At 28.3% G+C, this 20997-nt stretch overlaps 1 non-coding gene across 1 annotated transcript; it reads left to right on the top strand.

Moving 5' to 3' along the window:
• Positions 1 to 19344: 19344 nt before the first annotated feature.
• TRNAS-GCU (transfer RNA serine (anticodon GCU)) lies at positions 19345 to 19426 on the top strand. Its single transcript has one exon. It is a non-coding gene; the product is annotated as a tRNA-Ser (tRNA).
• Positions 19427 to 20997: the final 1571 nt, after the last annotated feature.

Raw genomic sequence — 20997 nt, 5'->3', positions numbered from 1 at the left:
ATGAAAAACAATCGAGATGAGAGAGGCTCATCCCTCTTTTTGAATAAAGAAAAGTAAAAAATTCTACAATTTTCCCCTAAGAGGGAAATGACATAGGGCTAGAAGCTTAAGTGGAAAAAATAACTATAACTAAATACCTTTCGAAAGAGAATTTTGATGCAAATAGAAAAGGACCCATAGTTTAGATGATTGAAGCCAATAAGGTAGAACACAAAAAGGGATCTAACTAAGAGATGTGCTTTTCATAGAAATGCTGATCATAATATAGAAGACTGTGTAAACCTTAAGAATGAAATATAAAATCTTATTAGAAAGGTTGACTGGGTAGATTTATGTACCAAATAAGACAAGGTCAGTGCAAGATGGAATATAGAAGGAATGATAAGAGAGAATGGACAGGAAAAAACCTAAAGCACCGAGAAGAAAGCAATAAGGGTGGTCAAAATCAAAGAAATTAGCAAGAGGAGAATAAAGGCCAAACTATAGACAACCAACCTATTGTAAGCATAATTAATGTAATTATTAAGAAAAGCTCTACCTTGGCCAAAAAAAAATTTGATTAGGGCCTAGTTATGATAGTTGGCTTTTCTGCTAAAAGAAAAAATGATTGGAAAGATAAACTGATCTACTTCAGTATGAAAAACCTAAATAAGGTCTAACATCCTCTTGATAATGCCATAGTAATTACAATAGGTGTATAACTATATGGTCAAAAGAATTTTGCTTGACCGACATCCTGTACTACAACTAATTACCACTACACTAATCAGATTTAAAAATGAGCAAGTACTAGTCAAAGACTATCAAGCTACCAATTTCACTAAACACATAACTAAAGATGGTCACCTTGGTCATAGAGTTCATGGTTGTAGATGTTCCATCAGCTTAGAATATGATATTGGGTTTACTAAGTCAACCTGTTATACGGCTCATAAGCTTAGCTCTCCACCTGAAAATAAAGTTCTCAATACCCCATGGGATCAGATAAGTTAAGAGAGGCTAGTTTATAACATGGCAATGTTATGTCATGATGATGAAGGAAAAGATTGAGAAACAGATCGACGACTTGGCTAAGACTGAGGAATTGAAAAAGGAAAAAAAATCATAGGGGTTAAAGTAAAAAAAAAAAAAAAAAGAGAAATAAGAAGAAAGCAAGGGTAAGCAATACCAGTGAAAGAAATTGACCTCAAAGAAACACTCTTTTAAGTCGCTATGAGCTCTATACTTGCACAAGCCACATATTTTTGCAATTTTTGAATTGAACCTACAAAGGTCGAGCTCTTAAGTCAAGATATATATATATATATATATATATACATGTCAATGAGACCAAGATGTTAAACTAGCCAAAGAAAAAATAAAATGAAAATATACATTTTATTTAGCTCTACATTCCTATTACATACTATTTTACTAGCAAAAAACTAATTGCCATATCAGAATCTACCTTTCTCATAAGAAATAGTCCCAATTTAATTTAGCAGAAAGAAATAATTGATTAAGGACCTGAAATTGATGAAAACCAACCTAACTTAGTGGAATATCTCATTTTTATACCATTCTAAGAGAATAACATACAAATATGTATGCAAATTAGGGTCAAGCTCAACCACAAAGAATAATTAATTTAGTTACTAAAAAACAATGCTAACTTGTTTGCAAGGACACTATAAGATATGCTGAAGATTGATCTCAAGGTAATGGTTCATAAGTTACACACATACCCAAACATGAAACCAATTTGGCAAAAAAAAAAAGGGACCTTCCCCCTTTAAAGGCAGAAGGTAATTGAGGAAAAAGTCGATAAAATATGGAAAGCGAGCTTTATTAGGGAAGTGTATTGTCTTGATTCCAAAGACAAATATCAAAGCAAAAGTAGAAAACCTTAAATGTGACCCTCTCAGGGCAAAAAGAAAAAGAACTAACTTTCATGAAAACAAATAAGTGCAACAAAAGTAGTAAAGCAACTTTTTCCTCACAAAGGAAAGATATACTAACAGTAGATTTCTAGGTGACAAAAAGTAAATCAAAGAACAAGTCATTAACTAGTTATGATAAACTGAATGGTAAGTAAAAGGGCAAGCTCCCCATGTCAAAATCACAAATGGGGAAAAAAGTCAACATGAAAAAATTTGCATGGATAAAGACAGGCTAGTCATGATAAAATAATGGAAAATAGGGCATAACCCATGCAAAATTCATATAAAAAGTGATACAAGGGATAAGTCTTCTATTTCCATGCAACGGGCAAACCCCATGGCTATACCTATACAAGTCGAAAAGACCATATAAGAACTAAGTAAAAAAGGGATAACTTTCACAGAGAAGATGAGCATTTTTTTCATTGAAAACTAAAGTGACTGAAAGCCCGTTTACTAGTACTAAGACTAACCAAAATGTCTTTTGCATAGAACCAATATCAGCTACAGAAATCATAATTCAAGAGCATCAATACAAGTCAAAATATTAGGATATACACAAATAGGAGGATGAGAAGAGAGAGAATGCAGTAAATGAATCATTAAAGCCACCCTTAGATGTCTTCAAAATCTCTTTTAGCTTATTTGGGAAAGAACTATGACCCTTTAATGCAAGTCTTGAGCAAAATTGGAATGATGGAAGACTTCACAGATCTATCTCCCTTAAAGATAGGAGATTTCATGCAAGAGGTTTAGGAAGTAAAGAGACTAATTCCAAGAAGACTGTGGACAACCCCTCTATTGTTTATTACTCCACCCCCAATACTATCTTTTCTTCACCACAACTCCCTCTACTTTGATCCAACTTTTTTCACAACTAGCCTATGAATGTTAAGCTTTCAACAAATCCCCTAATGGATAATAAAAATCCCAGTATCACCATTGGCAGGAGATACCTAGAGATAAATTTGAAGAACATGCAGTTTACGACCTTAAAAGTCATAGTGTACAGGCTATATACCAATTCAAAATCTATAGAAGCTTACTAATGGTCAAGGGATAGAAACACTTTTTCACAAACTAAAAATGATTCCAAAAATGGGACGACCTACTAGAGCAGAATGGATCATGGAATTATTCAAAAGATTTCCTAAACCATCAACTTTTTATGATCCCACATCTATCATTATTTGGAACTGTAGAGAGGCTTACCACCCTGATTTTATTAGAACATGAGAGATATGGTGGTGTCCATCAACCTCGAATCATGGTGATTATAGAGACAATGGCAAAAAGAAAAGATATACATCACATTATTAACAAACTCTCGTTTGATGCGTGGAAAAACATTAAGACACTTGGGTACCAAGGAGGGATTTGGATGTTGTGGCAATTGAACCTAGTAACAATGCAAGAAATTTGCCAATTGAGTAAGAAATCCATGCTACTATTAAGGTACATTCTTTAAACTTCTTATGGTTTTCTCAACTATTTATGCTAGCCCTAGATTTCAGGAAAGATTATTGTTATAGGATAATCTTATAACTATTGCTTTAAATCATAATTTGCCTTGTCTTGTTACGGGTGACTACAATGAGGTGTTATCCTTATATGACAAAAAAAGAGGTAGACCCATTATTAATAGCAGGTTACGTAAGTTGCATGCATGTTTTAACATATGTAACCTTATTGACCTAGCTCATAAAAAGGTAAAATTTACATGGTCCAACCTAAGAAATGTTTAACATTTAGTTTTAAAAAAGGATAGACTATGCACTAACGAACCTTAAATGAAAAATGCTTTACCCAAAAGTGAACGTTACCCACTTGGAAAGGGTCAAGTTAGATTATGCCCTAATTTTGATCTCCCTAAAAGGAATTAGACCTATTAATGAGAACAAGCCTTTCAAGTTCTAAAGAATGAAAATGGATCATTCGAACTTTGAAAATGTTATGATGACCCACTAGACTACTAATAACTTAACGCTATCCCAAACAGTCCAATCGTTCACAAACAAGTTTAAAACCTAGAACAAAGAAACATTTAGCAATGTCTTTAAAAAGAAAAAGAGAATAAGGGCCAGACTAAAAGGAATTAAGAGAGCATTGGCTGATAAACCATCTAATTATCCCTAGAGCTTCAAAGAACTCTAATGAAAGAATATCAATAGATCCTTAAACATGAGAAACTTTTATGGGCCATAAAATCATGAGTTAACTAAATGATTGAAAGAGAAAGGAACACAAGCTTCTTCTATTTAACCATTTTAGAGAGAAAATATAGGAATAAAATTGAAGGTCTGTTTCATGCTAATGGTTCTTGGATCACAAGCAAAAAAAGCCTAGAGAAAATAATTTTGGAACACTTACGGCACTCTTAGAATAACTAATCTACGTAAAACTTAGCCTTTCATAATAACATCAAGTAGCTTGTGTTGACAAAGGATGAAAGGTAATAACTCCAGACACCAATTATTGAATTGGACATCAAAAAGGCTCTTTGATCACTAAAGACATTCAAAGCGCCGGGACTTTCACCATTTTCTCTTCAAACACTATTGGATAAAGTTAATGCCAAGGTATGTGTAACCTACTATGAAATTTTTTTTTGACAAAGGAAAGCTATAAAAGGGCTTGAATGAAACGATAATCACCCTATTCCTAAAAAATCAATCACCAAATATGAGCCACTTTAGACCGATAAGCTTGCTCAACACTTACCTATAAAGTGGTGACTAAATTATTAGTTTAAAGACTAAGAACTTTCTTAAACAAACTCATTTTCTCTTTACAAGGTAGCTTCATTCTAGGAAGGCAGGCTGCTGACAATGTTAACATTGTCTCAAATACACTTCACTCAATAAGGACAGAAAAAAAGAAACCTGGTAACATGATTTTAAAGCTTGATCTGGAGAAGGCATACGATCAAATGGAATGGGTTTTATCAAGAAAGTTTTGATCTTCTTCAATTTCCTTGATAATTGGATTGCACTAATCATGGACTATATCACCTCATCGAGTATGACTATTGTGGTGAATGATAGAAAGTTGACACAATTTGGCCTTTCAAAGGTATTCGACAAGAGGATCCATTGTTTCCATATATATTTATTTTGTCTATAGAGTATCTCAATTTAATGATATAGGAAGCTTATGATGGGAAAAATGGCATCCTATAAAAATATCAAAGAAAGAGCCTGAATTATCACACTTTCTATTGTGGATGATGTTATCTTATTTTTAAGAGTTGATGAGAAATCAATGCTTACAATCAAAGAAGTTCTTGAGAGATTCATAAGTGAGCCAGTGTAAAAGGTCAACACTGATAAGTCACGCATCATTTTCTTCAAGAACACAAGACAAGGGTCAAGAGTTGAATCACTAATACCTTAAGTATTAGAAGTACTAAAGAATTTAACAAGTATTTGGACTTTCCAATGCATAACCAAAGAACAAGGAAGTAAGATTTTAACTTTATTCTCAAGAAAGTCAGAAATAAGCTCGCGAGATGAAAATCCAAGCTGCTCTCACTAGCGAGCCATATGGTTCTCATATAGTCTACTGTAGTAGACATACCACTTCATGTAATGTAGAGCCTCCTAGCCTCTACATGTTGCAAGCTTGATAAGATGAACTGAAACTTCTCTAAAAAAGAGGGGAGGATAACAAAAAACTCTACAAAATCAAATAGTTTAAGGTTACAAAACCCAAAGAAGAAGGTAGTCCAGAATTAAAATAAAGCTAACCCCAAAACTAAGCTCTTCTTACCAAATTGTGTTAGAGAATGATCCATCACCAAAGTGACCTTTGGGTAAGGATACTCACCAATAAATACCTTTCTAAACAAAACTCTACAAACTCTGCCACTTCAATAGTGTAGAGGGCTATGAGTAAATGACAATAGTTTCTAGAGAAAGAAATGAAATGGGTTGTGCATGATAATCAATCTTTGGTTTGATACTCACGATCAAAGATGTTATATAGGTTAGAAAAATTGTTAGATAACCCTACATATCCTTCCAATTCCCAGAGAAAGTTATTATCATCATTCAAAGCATTTTGTTTTCCCTATGACAAAATGGTGTGTATAATTTATGATGGAGCTACTCACACACAAAAAAGTTTTCTTTGAATAGTGCCTATAAACTCACCTCATTTGATAAGTTTCAAGTCTTACCATGGAAAAAAAAAAGATGGTTGTGGATCTGGAAACTTAATATTTACCTTAAGCTTCAGTTTTTTCTATGGGAATGCATGCACCAGATCTGCCAACCAAGGAGTTCCTTAACAGGCGAGGCATGGAGATATAAGACAAATGCCCATTTTGCTTAGCAAAGAAGGAAACTTTAGTTCATCTATTCATCGAATACCTAACTATTTTATAATGGTAGGCACAGGCTAGGACACCACCTTAAAGACATTATACACTCTTGGATTGAGTGGTTGCAATACAATGCCACTTCCAACCATGTTTTAGATAACCACAAAATACCATAAAAGATCATGTTCACTTTTTTTTTTATATAGGAATTCTGGATAGCTAGAAACAAACTAATCTTTTAAAGAAATTTTGAAGGGTTGTCCCAAGAGCTATTGAGCGAGCTAAAGAATTCTAGGCAATCGTGGTGAAAACCAGGAAAGTACCACTCCCTGCTTTCATTAGAGTCCAATGGAAACCCCCCACAAGGTGGCACAAACTTAATACTAATGGCTCCTTACTTAGAAACCCATGAAAGGTTGGAGCTAGAACCACAACAAAGGTTTAGGTCTTTAGTTGCATTTTTTTTAACATGTAGCAGTATTTATAACACCACTAAGAGCGTCAGCTATACCCATGTAGAAAAAAATAACGATATTTTATAAGAAATGTTGTTAATTTAGCAACATTTGTAAGCACAATCACCGTTAATTTAGTGGCATTTATATAAGAAAAATACTATTAATTTAGTGGTGTTTATATCAAACAAACGTCATTAATTTAGTAGCATTTGTATCATAAAATGTCATTATATTTAACAGTATTTGTAAGGATAATTGTCGTTAAATTAGCGATGTTTGTATTATAAAAATGTCGCTAAATTTAGTGACGTTTTATGGTACAAACACTATTAAATTTTGAATTTAACGATGCTTTTGAACACAAACACCACGAAATTAAGAAATTTACTTTTTAAAAAAATTTTCTTTTAATATTTATTATTATCATTAAATAAAATTGTTAAAAAAAATAAAAACAAACTTAAATTCATAAACTGAATATTATAAATGTATAATTTGTTCAAATATGCATGTAGCACAAAGTTTAATAATACATACAATAACATTAAAATTATTTTAGTAAATTAATCAAAAAATTTAAAATGTATGAAATTGATGACTGCATAGACTTGGAATACTGTCATTTGATAAAGGATTGTTTTCACCTTAGTCTCTAGCGTGCTCAAAAACCTACTAAATAATATCATACAAGTTTTAACACTTAATAATAAGCTATTTTTTATATTAAAAAATATAAATAGTTATTAAATATAATATCTGAGTCGGTGGATCACCTGAATTAGTTTCTGAAAATTGTTGTTGCACAAAATTCATAAGAGTATCAAATCAATTATGCTATTGCTAAAATTTTGTACGCTTTTGGTCTATTCTAACACATTCTTCTTCAATTTTAGCACATTCATGTTTTCTTTTTACTTCATTTGCTAGAAACATTGTTGCATAGTTTGTAACTCCTCTCTCAATATGAAAATGTCTCACGAAGACTGATTTGCTGAAAATGTAAATTGTTGAAAGCTATGTCCATAGTAGCTAGATGGTGATGACCCAATCCAAGGGCTCAGACCCGTCCATGTCTTTCTTTTCCAACAACTTTTGTGAAAATTCGATTTTTCAATTCTTGCATGTTAACAGAACCATCAGATGCTACTTCAATCTCAGCAACCATTTTCTCTTTCGCTTTCTCTTGTAAATTAATTAGATAAAATTATCAAATTTAATGATTAATTCATTAATTCATAATACGTTTAAAATAGAAAATATATATTTTTTGTATAAAACAAATGAAACAAATTATCATAATTTCTTGTGTTTTAACATTTAAGTCAGATCCATCCTTTTTTGTTTGGGTTAATAAAAAAAGTTTTACACGTCCAATTTTTTCACACATCTCAATCTCCTATATAAAAACATATATTATTGTTAAATACATATCAACTGTAACTTATTCATGCATATCAAGCCTGTCAATCAAGTTAAAAAATTTGAATAAATTCAATATCATGTATTTAATATATCTAATTTATTAAAATAGAAATATAACTGTAAAATTATATTTTTATCCTTTAACAGCTCAAAAGTTTTAAACAAACATAAATAGTAAAAGCATTTTGGCCTTTCACACATATCAATCATAGAAACCAAATTCAATCATTTGAACAAGTTTAATATCATGTATTGAAGCTATTCAAACTGTTAAAACAAAACAATTACAGTAACTTTGAATTTTTGCCTTTTAACAGCAAAAAAAAGTCCTAAATAAAGGTAAACAACAACTTTTTCAACTGTGAAAATTAAGTTCAATCATTCGAAAAAGTTTAATATCATATATTGAAGCTATCAAAATTGTTAATAGAACAATAATACCAAATTTGTATTTTTGCCTTTTAATGGCATAAAAAGTTCTAAACAGAAATAAACAATAACTTTTTCACATATATCAATTACAGAAACCAAGTTTAATCATTTGAAAAACTTTAATATCATGTATTGAAACCTTTCAAACTATTAAAATAAAATAATAATAGCAAATGTGTATTTTTGCCTTTTAATGGCAAACATAGTCCAAAATAAATATAAACGATAACTTTTTCACACATATCAACTTAGAAACCAAGTTCAATCATTCGGACAAGTTTAATATCATATATTGAAGCTATCCAAACTATTAAAATATAACAATAATATCAATTTTGCATTTTACCTTTTAACGACATAAAAAGTCCTAAACATACGTAAACGTTAGCTTTTTCACACATATCAACTATAGAAACCAAGTTCAATTATTCTGACAAGTTTAATATTATGTATTGAAGCTATGCAAATTGTTAAAATAGAACAATAACAACAAATTTGCATTTTTTCCTTTTACCAGCACAAAAAGTCTTAAACAAACATAAACGATAGCTTTTTCACACATGTCAACTATGAAAACCAAGTTCAATCATTTAAACAAGTTTAATATCATATATTGGAGCTATCCAAATTGTTAAAATAGAACAATAATAGCAAATTTGTAATTTTACCTATTAACGGCACAAAAAATCCTAAATAAACTAAACAATAACTTTTTCATATATATCAACTATGAAAACTAAGTTCAATAATTTGGATAAGTTTAATATCATGTATTGAAACCATCAAAACTATTAAACAGAATAATAATTGTAAACTTACATTTTTTACCTTTTAATGGTATAAAAAGTTGTAAACAAACATAAATTGCAAATTACGACACATATATCAACAATAGAAATCAAGTTCATTCATTCGGATAAGTTTAATATTATAAACTTATTATTTCTTTTTGCTTTCTTGCAAAACTTTTTGATCCACTTATGTGGCTATATTTCTATTACTTTTTGTTACCAATCCCAATTTGTTCTTTTTTTTATCATAAAAAATAATTAAGTATATGGTAGAAATACAAATATTACCAACTTAAATCATTAATCACCTTTATTATTAAAACTAATATTAAAAGTTATAAATTAGTACCTCTCCTTTTCTTAAAAATCAAAATCTAACTAATTGTTTATATTGCCACCTAATCACATTACGAGATAAATTTTCCATTGTGATCTCTACAGTAGTTTTTCGATCGAAACACTTTTTCTTTAAAATTTGTTTATAGTCTTTCCATTTCTTTCCCAATGACTTAGGCACAAGTTGGTATTTCAACTACAAATCTTGACTGTAATAATACAAAAAGAAAGTTTTAATCAATAAACCAAATTTAAAATAATTAATTTTTTTATGTAATTAATTATACCAATACTTTAATAAAGTTTAAAGCATCAGCCTGACTTCTATTGGAACTTTATGCCATGTTTCATAATGAATAGGCATTTTCATTCCATTACAAGCAATCATGCCTAGAAATTCAGCCAACAGTTGAGACTCTTCACCAATTGATTGCCTGTTAGAGTTTGCAAATACTACAATACATTCATTCAGAGATAGTGCAAACAATTCCATCAAAATTGTCTGGCCTCTAATCCTCCGTTGATAATTGTTATCAATTACAAAAAATAAAAAATCAATTTGTAAGTTACCAATACTTTAATCATTATAATTGAAATCAAAATATGGGGTTTATGATACCTGCATTCAAATTTAAAATAAAATCAATTGACGGAATACTATCTAAACCTAGACCTCCCGTATTGCCAAGTCCAATATTAGTTGAAATGTTATAAATGATTGAGTTAAAACTGACAATACATACATTCCCCTCCAAAAGATTTAGTCTATAGCCAAGATCAATAGGTGCTATAGATGGTTCTGAACTAATATCTCCAATTTGTATTCCTTTCAATCTACTCTTCTGCATTGTAGCTTGGCTGCATCATAAAAGCGAATATACAAAAAAACATATGTAAAGAACATATATAAGGACATTGAGAAGTTAAGAAATCATAATCAACGATATATAAAGTACATATTGATTTAATTTAATTAAAAGACAATGTATGATTTATAATACAATAAATATATAAAAACGAATGTCACATAAATTATATACGAGCATTTATTACATTATGTTTTAAAAACTTGAAGTACAAAATATAAATGATCCGTCATGGTTCATAAATGTCTTCATTAACATCTTCGCAGACTCAATGAGCAGAGGTATTGGAAATATTTTCATCCAAGTTTTGTTCAATAAAAGAAAAACATTCAGTTCCATGTTCAACATTATTTTTGGTATCTGACCCCATATCAAATAAGTCTCTAGGTGTGTTTCAAATAACAACAAACTAACCCAATTCTTTAAGGTCTTCAAAATAAAAAAACTTGTTTGACTTGAGAGGAAAAAACATAAAGTTCATTGATGAGTTGTTATTCAGTGTGAATTAATTGAGAAAAATTCATAATTGTAAATCTAAACTGATTTTTTTTAATATCCCTTGCATTATTCATATTAGCCCAATCACATTGAAATAAGACAACTTTTCACTTGCCATAATAATCCAACTCAATTACGTCATTAATCATACCATAATAATCAACATTTCCCTCTAAAAGATTTGTGTCCCTAACACTAGCATAGATAGTAGTTAATGAAGTAACAACTCCTGAATTTTATGTACTTCTAAATCTCTCATGGGATTTAGTGTGAAATCTAAATCTATTGATGATGAAATCTTTGTATCATTTCACAATCTTATTTGGACATTGTGAAAGACACTTCACCTATTCACTAATGAACTTTCCACTATAAACCTATAAAGGTGGAATAAATATATATATGTTATTAATTTTATTTATACCCTAAGCATTCTATGTAGATTTCTCATAATAGGAAGTATGGCATTATTTATAGTTGTTCCTAACCATTCATGAAAATTTTTGGTGAACAACCTATCAAGCTCTTGAGGGTTTGATCGTCGATAATGTGTACGAGCTCTCAAATTATTTTTATACTGACTACAAAGCATCATGATAAAATATTAACAATAAGAAAAAAATAAAAAAATTGTACTTAATGGAATGAATTATTTTCTAACAAGAAAACTTACGTGCAAAATGATTTAATTGAGTCATGATGAAAAAAAAAATATCGATATGCTTGTGCCTAAGATTTATCATCTAACTCTACCATTTTAGCTTTACCTATTGCTTATCCAAAACTTTCAAAAAGATAACTGCGGACAAAGTCAGTATACTGCATACTAACATTTCTCGATGGTCTATTAAATCTCATTTCAACATCTTCCAAATAATGAGAACAAAATGTCATACACTCTTTTGCTAAATATCCTTCAGCAATAGAGCCTTTCAAATAGTATTTGTTATGACAATAAGACTTTAACCTTCTCAAAAAGCTAAGGCATAAAACATTTATCATATACCTTTTTAACTAGAGTGATATGATGAACACTAACAACCTAATAAAGCTATTAACAAATAATACCTTTTGATAGGATACATCCATCGACAATAAACTAGTCCATTAACTTTTGCTTCATATGAAAGATGGATAACCAAATGCATCATAATACTGAAGAAGTTTGGTAGGAAAATATTCTTTAATTGGCATAAAGTAATCATGACTCGATCTTCAAGTTTGTCAAGCTTTTTCACAATCTAAACTTTCTTATAGAGAACTTTAAATATGTTATTCAATTCAATTACAACTAAAGTAACTTGCTTTGACATTGATGAATGTAAAGCAAAATAAATTAAGTCTTGCATCAAAATGTGATAATCATGTGACTTAAATAAAAAAAGTTTTCACTCTTTCATATTCACATATCTCGATATATTTGATGCATAGCCATCGAAAACTTTCACAATTTTCAAAATCTTACAAAACACATCTTTCTCAGCTTTGAAAGTCCCAAAACAAGTAGGAGGCAATTGATATTTGCCATTAAGAAGTAGCTTCGGATGAAGGTCTGGGTGAATCCCCATATCAACTAGGTCAAGCCAATTCTTTAAGTCATCTTTTGATCTTTTATTCTCTGTGTGCATCACAACAAGGTTACGACATAATAAATTATGTTTTTAATAAGGCAACTAAAAAAAGATATTTTTTTTCTACAACTTAGACTTATTGGGGTCATCTTCTTATTCTTTCTTCTCATTATTTTGAATATCAAGATCATAAACTTGAGTATCAATATCACTAACTTAAGTAATAGGAGATCAGACACCTTCAAAGATCTCCCTTACTCTTTTCCTTAATTGAGTCATTTTTTCATAAGTGAAATTGATATCTTTTAACTTTGACAAGATATTAAACCCACTAATTAGTAAAAGCAATCTCCTCAACTCTTCAATTCCATCAAATAAATATTTTTGGAATATGAATCGATGATTATCATCTAATCATTGACAATGTGCCATATAACTAAATTTTTTACTATTATGTAACTACTTTGAACATATCTGCGTAGCATAACATGGACAAGTATAATAACCTTTTGTACTCCAACTAAATAAATTCACATGAGCAAAAAAATCGTTGATAGTCTATAATAAAGCAGTACGTGTATTGAATTTTTTTTTTATGCATCATAGGTCTCAATTCATTCTCATAATTGCTTTAACTTTTTAATAAGAAATTATAAATAGATGTCTATATCATTACCCGAACTTTTTTTCTATGAATTATCATAGACAAGATAAATGACTATTACTTTATGGCAATCCATGATGACAAATTATACAAAATCAATACAACTGACCAAGTATTATGAGAAGTACTCATCATTTTAAAGGGGTTGAATCCATCAAATGCTAATCCAAACATAACATTTTGAAGATCAGAAGCAAAGTCTAGAAACCTAGAATAAAATGATTTTCATGCTAAAAAATTTGCATGATGCTTCAATGATCCATCATCCAGCCACTTGTCATGATGTCACCTTATAGAATCTGTAATTTTGAAAGATATAAAGAGTCGTTGAAGACTTGGTATTAATGAAAAACATCATAAAACCTTTACAAGCTTCTTTTTTACATAGATCTTATTATCATCCTTATTCAACCTTTAATTGGAATTTTTGTTCACCCAACGAGAATTACCACACAAATGACAAGATTCTTGATTTTTCTATCACCCCAATACAACATGCAATCATTAGGACAACTATGAATTTTCTTGTATCCAAGACCCAAATCTTTGATCATCTTCTTTGAATCTTTACAAGATTCAGGGATTTTTGCAAAAAGAAACATTTCTTTCATAAACTCCAATAATAAAGTTAAAGAGTTTTTCGTTCATCCACATAAGCATTTCAAGTGAAAAAGATGCACACAGAAAGCTAACATTGAATGCTTAGATCCCTCATAAAGTTCTTCATTCATATCTTTAAGAAACCTATAAAATTTTAATGCTTCTCCACTAGGTTGTTGGTTACCTACACCTATCCAATGTTCACCAAATTCATTCATTTCAACATTTGACTCATTAAATCCATCATTTTAGGAAATGGATTATGGAAATGTTGGTTATAAATGTTAAAAGCATCTCACAACATGCCTTCAATATCATCTTGTCTAATATGATCATGTTGGTGTTAAGGAGCCCTTAAAGTTGAAGAAACTCTAGTCGAAGACCTTGACGTTACAAACTCTCCATGAAAATACTAATTAACATATCTCATGACAAATCCAATACAAATTAAATGTTTCAAAATAACTTCATGCATTTGCCAATCGATATTAGCGCACTTTAAACATGGTTAACAACCATATGCTCTAACCGACCGAGCTACTCTAGTTTTTATAATTGAACGGTATTATTTAAGAGGCCATTATTGAAGGTGTTTTAGGCTAAATACCCCTTTAATAATCCCATTAAATTTTGACGAGGAGATTATTGAAGGCTTTTTTTTACCAAAAACACCTTCAATATTTTTCTTCAATTTTTTAGGGGAATTATTGAATGTGTTTTTGGCAAAAACACCTTCAATAATCACCTCTATTTTTTATGAGGGGATTATTCAAGGCATTGTATGCCAAAAACACATTCAATAATCTCTAATCTATTTTTTATGAAAGATTATTTAAAGCATTTTTTGTCAAAAATGTCTTCAATAATCACTCTAATTTTTTAAAGATGATTATTCAAGGTATTTTAGTCGATAAACGCTGCCAATTTCTGTCTGTAGTGGTGTTTATAAGTACAAATGCCACTATTTGAATATTTAGTGGTGTTTTGATAAAAAAAAAACCTTAAGTTTTATAATAACACGAAAGTTAGTAACGTTTTTAAGTGAAATATTGCTACAAAACTACCACTAATCTTTTATTTTCTTGTAATGAACATTCTTACGAGACCATACAAAAAAATGGCTTGCAGGATTGTCTTGGCTTATTCCAAGGACTACCAATGTGGAGGCGGAATTATAGGCTTTGAGAGATGGTCTTAAGCTTGCCATTGCGACAGGAGTTTAAAAACTTAAAGTGGAACTGGATGCTATGGTGGTGATAAATCTTATTAATAACGCTGACTATATCAACCAGTTCCTTAAACACTTTAGTTGGTGATTGCAGAATGATGTTGATGAGCTTTCAATAGACAGTTATGAGACATATCTTCCATGAAGGAAATAGGAGTGCTGAAACCATTGCTAGGAGAGGAAGTGATGTTTCTCTGCAAAGCTCTTCTAATATTCCTAGCCCTATCCTTTTTTAATAATTTTCTATTCCATCTGTTTGTATTATCCCCTTTTATTAGCTAAGACTAATGAGATAATGGTGTACCGTACTATTTTATAATTTATGCACGTTTCCTTTCTTGACTAAAAAAGTTTGTTGGAAGAACATTGGAAAATGAAGGAAGCTGACAATGGTTGCTTTTAGGAAGAAAACAAAGATTGTAATTGTTAATAGTTGCTGTTACGATGTTAATTGATAAGCGGAGAGTGTAAAGTATTGGACAAGAAGCGACCTCTATGTATGCATTTAAGTTGTCAGACACGAATATCCGATCATCTAATAAAATTATCAGATATGCATGCATATTCAGTAATTTAGTAAGATTTTTAATATAAATAGTCAATATTTTTTTATTTTATTGAAAATGCATATATGAAAGTTTTATTAAATAACAAACTTCCGTTTCTGTAAAAGAAAAAAAAACCTAAAAGATAAATTGATTAAGTTTAATTAAGAAATTTATTATAAAAATATGTCATAAAAAAAGGTGTATTAAGTATGTTTTGGATGCCTTTAGATGCCTAAATAGCGGGATATGAAATGTGTTTCGGGAGGGGTGTGAAATGATGAAGTTGCCCTCAGATTTAAGTTTCTGACTTCTTTAGAATTACGAATGAACAGATATTTTAGCCTTCAAAACGACAAAAGATACCAACCATTGCTTTCTGGTTTGATCGTCTATTTCATTTTCTTTCTAGTCTTCCACTTGAAAACAACAGCCTCAATACTTACGTTGCTCTGGACTTCGAAGGTTCATATTTTATTCTTTTATTTTTATTTTTTTAAAATGTTATTATAAAATATATTTTATGTTTATATATTTTTTATATGTATATAATATTGTTAATAATAATTTTATTTATTTATTTCTCTTATCCTTTATATTTATTGAAATTAATGATTAAAAAATATAAAACTAAAAAAATTTACATTGGTGAAAATAAATCTTGCTCTATTATTCAATATCAATTATGAATTATTTTAGAGGTCTATTTAAGTTTTCTGTGATTATTATATAATTATTTTGAAAAAAATAGATACACTTAACTTATTATTATAATATCAGTTAAAATAACAAAAAAGTCTTTAAATTTTATCATTTTGCTTAGTTAAGTCCTTATATTTTTATTGTAATCAAATAAGATTTTAATTTTTAATTTGCATTCAAATAAACTATTAATTTTTAATTTGTATCCAAATAAGCTCTTAACTTTTAATTTATACTTAAATAAACCCTTAAGATAAATCAATCATTCATTATACTTAAATAAACCCTTAAGAAAAATTGATCTTTTATTTGAAATAATGATTTATTTAGATACAAATCAAAACATAAGGACTTATTTAGGTACAATAAAATACAAAAACATATTTAAGTAAGTGATAAAATTTAAAGGTTTTTAAAAATATTTTAGCCTTATATATCACTTTTTATATCATATTGTAAAAATATTTCTATTCCTGGTTTAATCTAATTGGTTAAGAAATATTAGTTACTAGTACAAGACTCTATCTTTTATTTTATTTTTAAATGTTTTTTTTTATTTATTTGATTTTTAATTAACTCTTAGTTTTTTTTCTCTCATTATTATCTTTATTTTTTAATTTGATTTTAATTTGATTAAAAAAATAAATTATTTCCATTAAAATTAAGTTATTGGATTTGCTTATCATGATAACTGATAACTTATTATATGTGCCTAATATTTTATATATGTCTCATTTATTTTATCTTTGGAGGATTGAGTATTAATACTTATAGTTTTTAGAACTTGTGTTTGCATGTACACCTATAAATAAATAAATATATATATATGTAAATATACAACAAATGTTCATGATATGTGGACATATTTGATACACAAATATTAAATGCTTACCATGTTGGGTGATTTGGGTAATTAATTGGAGATCTAACTACTCAAAATTAAGGATGTTAATTTTATCCAAATTCAACGAAAAATCCAATTTTTTACATTAATGGAAATAGGGATGGGAATGGCTATTAAATGTTAGAGATGAAGACAGATATAGGTATAGTTTTAAATTTTTATTGGATACAGGTATGGGAATGTGTAATATAGTACATGCTTCGTACCCTTAACCTATATATATTTAATAAATTAATTTTTTATTTAATAATATAAATTTTATTTTAGATTTATTTAAATTAATATATTTTATATTTAAAAAATACATATTTATAAAAAAAAATTACTTAAATGTGCAAGATAAAAAAAAAAACTAAAAAATATTTTTTATTTTTTAATTTTTTAAAAAGTCACGAATACGGGGATTATCCATAGCACTTAAATACCCACAAAAATGGAGATGGAAATAAATTTAAAATGCCCGTTGAGTATGAGTACATGAATGGATATAATATAGAAAACTAAGGATGGAGATGGGGAATGTTTTACCTACTCCATATTCTACTTATTGACATCCCTACTCAAGATGATTAAATGATTCTTACTCCATAAAGTTCCAACAAGAGTGGAAGCATGCATGAAGTTAAGTTCTTTGAGTTACAGTACTTAAGCCTGGTGACAAAAAGGTGAAAAAAAACTAGAAGATAAATGTTGCAACAATTAAAATAAATACAGAAATATATGTATTTAATATTGTATTAATGTCACAGATAGCTCTTGAACTATAATAAAATACTCTATGTAGTATATGAACTTTAAAAATTTTTAATGTAGTACATGTTTCTAATAATTAATGTGGTACTTGAAAGGTTATTAGTCTATCATATGTCCTCATTTGGTGCTAACCATGCTAAATGTGAATATCATATTAGTTAACAAATTTATAGTTTATGTATCACATTCGAGATTTTTATAATTCAAATACTACATTAAATATCTCACTATAACTCAAGGGTTATTTGTAACGTTAACCTTTTAATATTCTATTCAAGTGGTTCAAGCAAGTTAAATTTCAAGTTAATTGAAAATGTATAATTGTTTGTTCTATAATAATAAAATTTCAAACGTAGCTTGACTCTATTTTGTTCAAGAATAATGGCACTGTTGAGTTTATCAATTTTTTGCCTTAAGATTAATCAGTTCTATTTCTTGATAAAGGTATGGAAGGGATATAACTCAAAGGTAGAATGTCATCTTAACATGGTGAATGTCATTAGTTTAAGCTTAATTATCCCTAATTCTAATGTGAGTTTGTCTATCTTGTCTTTCTCTTTTTTGTAATCAAATAAAATGGATAAGATTTTTATGGGATTGATGTGAAGAGGTAGGGATGGCTATATTTCTAAGAGTGAGCTCTATGCAAATATGAAGCGCATGGATACAAGTTATGCTTTGGAATGAAAGACAATTTTGAAAGTAAAATTCTGAATGCAATTGACTAATGTAAGAGAGTGTAGTGTGAACATTGGAGAAGAAAATTAGGCCAAAATAAAACTTATGATACCTCTAATTGTATTACCAAAAAAGAAAAAAATATATAAGGCATTTTTGTGCAAAAAAAATCTAGGGGCACAATTTTAGATTTTATTTCTAGATATTTGGTAATGGGTGAGTATTATAAAAAGATTACCTCCTAATTAATTATTTAATAAAAAAAGAAAAAAAATAGAATAATATTTAGAAAACTCAATTTAATAATAAAAAATTGAGTCCCATCTCGAATCCATATTAGAATCATGATTGACTTGAATTTGATCAATTGAATTTAACTTGAAATATTGTATTCTATTTTTATGAAAAAAGAAATTTAAAATTTAACTCTTTAAGCAAGGGAAAAATTTGTATTTGCTATTGAACTATATGCATGGTTATATATAATATTTCTCTTTGAAAAAAGTGTAAGCAGTAAAATTAAATACAACATAATTTATAGTAATTTTAACTAGTAGTAGTTTCATAACTTAGTATAAATTTTTGTGTGGAAAGCATTATTAAAAAGCTTTACCTATAGACTAAATAGGACAAATTGTCCTTCCTAAACATATCGCGACGCTTTGGCCGAGTGGTTAAGGCGTGTGCCTGCTAAGTACATGGGTTTATCCCGCGAGAGTTCGAATCTCTCAGGCGTCGCAACTTTTTTTTGTCAATTTATTACTTAAAATTTCCAAAATAGCTTCAGCTGGAAAAAAAATTGTTTGCAAAAATGGTTTGAACACTGTTAAGGAAAAAGAACATATAAAAGAACAAAATGGTTTCCAAAATTAAAGAAAAAAATGGATAATAATTATTGGAACTAGAATGCATCCCGCATTTTGTTGTGGGATATTTTTTTTATATTTATTAATATTTATTTTGTATTTAATATATAAATTAAATGGTTAAAATATATTTTATAAATAAAAATTTTTCTAAAATTTCTTAGATATTAATTTAATTTTTATTTCTTAAAATATTTTTTATTTATTTTATGATTTCAACTAAATATTTCACAATCACAAAATTAATTTATCATATCATTTAATTCTTTTTTAAAAAATTAAAATATATATTCAAATATTTACAATGATGTATTGATCAATTGACTCATAAGAAAATTAAAAAATAATAAATAAAAATTTATAAATGTTTGCAACATTGGATATTTATATTAAGTATGTACTGGATATATAGATACTTAGATTAGTCGATACTTTTATATCACTGTGTATTCGAATATTTTTATATGTTTAATTAATTTTCATATATATAGAAGAATTTTAAGATTATTTGGCTTTGAACACATTTTTGGATTTAATAATTATTTTTATCCCAAGAATTTATTTAAAAAATTATCATTTTCTCAATCTTATCTTTAGATTTTCAAATAATTAATTTATTGTATATTTTTAATCTAGTTTTATAAAAAAATTTATATAATAAAATTTAAATCCTCCTCTCCTATTGAACTGGGCCCTTTTTCTTGTCACATCAATTTTCTTTTTTATTTTAATTTCCCTTCCTCTTACTCCCCCTTAAAAAAGAAAGAAAACAATTTTAAATACGAAAATTCTTATATAATAAAGTTTTCTTTTAAGTTGATATAGTTTGATAGGCTTTTCTAAAGCGACCAAATAAAATTTCAATTCATTTACTTTTCTTCAAACCCAACAAAAATTAATGCATTCCATTATTGATTTAGTCCATAAATAACCCAATAAAAATAATACAATCAATTATTAATTTAGCTCTTAAAATTGGACAAAGGTCAATTATTAACACTTAATATGATACTTTTAATATATAGGTGTATAGATGTTATAGTTGACAAAAAGTTAAAATGATCTTTTTATATAACAGACCATGTGTTCATTGGCAAATCGTTAGGGATTCTTTTAATTGTATTTTATAAATTTATAAATATTATATCGGGTTCTTTTAATTGTATTGTATTTTATAAATTTATAAATATTATATATATATATATTTATATAATAGAGACATACAAACATTCACAGTATATCATGCATGTTTTACCGAAAAAACAATTATTCACAAAAGCATTTTATATTTTTTTGAAAAAAAACAGTTAATTCATGAATAATAGTTGTGAATTTTATTTTCTTTTTATTATTTGGTTTAATTGAAATAAGGGTGCCTTTTGAAATTATGATTTTCAATGTATTGAATGAAAATATTATTTTATGTAAACAAAATTGTATACA

This window comes from Durio zibethinus, chromosome 15, assembly GCF_047325235.1.
Source record: "Durio zibethinus cultivar Kanyao isolate XHJ-2024 chromosome 15, ASM4732523v1, whole genome shotgun sequence".
NCBI lineage: Eukaryota > Viridiplantae > Streptophyta > Magnoliopsida > Malvales > Malvaceae > Durio > Durio zibethinus.
This window is presented reverse-complemented; position numbering and strand designations above follow the sequence as displayed.